Raw genomic sequence first — 1,431 nt, 5'->3', positions numbered from 1 at the left:
TTTAGGATCGCAGGGGGCGGTGCCAACAGGGCCAGTCCAGGCGGCTGTCGGTGCCGCTGCTCGGGCTTTCCTTTCCGCCCCGCCTCGCCGCTCCACCTGCGGGAAGACGCTCTCTTCGGGTGCACCAGCCAGTTTTATCACAGCTCCTTCTGGGCTCCCTCAAGCCATTTGGGAAGTTGAAGCCGTCCTGAGGAATACCGAAGCCCCTTCAGTGGTGGGCGGCAAAGAAGGGCTCGAAACTGGGAGGCCAGGGGCAGCCTCTCCGCCTGATGTGCCGTCCTCCCTGTCTTCTGAGGACAAAGGCGGTGTCTTTTATTAGTCCCTTGGGAATTGAATTAATATTTATCAGGCTCCTAGATAGTGGGAACAGGAGATGCACTAATCAAAACCACTCCAGAAGGGAGTTGTTAGGTGATTCCAGGCTCCCTTCACACTAGAGCCCTAGCATTAAACATTTGAGGCAATTTCAAGGGCCCAGACCAGTATCTTAAACTCATTAAGAAAGTTTATATTCCAGAGCAAAGAACCAGTTGGCTACCTTTTACAGTGGTTCTCAAACTGTGGTCCACAGACTGGCAGCCGCCACATTACCTGGTAACTTGTTAGAAATGCAACTCATTGGGCTCCACCTTAGACCTAATGAATTAAATTCTAGAGATGAAGCCCAGCAATCTGTTTTAACAAGCCCTCCAGGTGGTTCTTTGCACACTAAAGTTTGAGAACTATTAACATATTACTCCACATGCTTTTCTACCCAAAAGCTTCCTCATGGGGGTGGGATAGGGTGGATTAAATTTTTAAGTGGCAAAAGCAAGATATACATAGCCCCAAAACAGGGGTGAAGTGGAAGGTACTTGAGAAAGGTCACTGCCAAATTTAAACAAAACCGCACGACACTCTGGGTACCCAGCATTAATTCCCCAGCTCTCACCAATCTGTCTGGAAAATATTGGGCCTTTCTGTCCAATCTGCCTGGAGACGTCTGGAATTTAAGCATTCCCTAAGAAGCCTGTCCTTACTCCTTTGCTCTATATTACTACCTCGGTGATCTCATCCCCGCCCTTCCCTCTGCCTTAACTATCAGCTTGAGAGGTTATTTTCCAAACCTCCTATTTCCCACCCACTTTCCTGAGCTATAGGCCCAAATATCCGATAGTCTATTCAGGTAGAGACCACTAGATTTCCCACTTCATCCTTTCAATTTGTCCTTCTTTCTTGACATACAAGGCCCTCCAGGACCAGAGACCCTTTCCTCATGCTGCCTCTGCCTAGAAAGCACTGCCTGCCTTTTAACAATTATGAATCTATTAAGACTCAATTCAAAGATAACCCATCTCCTTCCTGCCTTGAGAAGCTTTTCCTGACCTTCTTTTCTTTACCTTCCCTTGGGTAGACTCCCTTTTTTGCACCCAACAAAACCTTTTATAGATG

Source organism: Mesoplodon bidens (genome assembly GCF_964165515.1).
Source record: "Mesoplodon bidens genome assembly, chromosome: 1".
Classification (NCBI taxonomy): Eukaryota; Metazoa; Chordata; class Mammalia; order Artiodactyla; family Ziphiidae; genus Mesoplodon; species Mesoplodon bidens.
Note: the sequence above shows the minus strand (reverse complement) of the source record.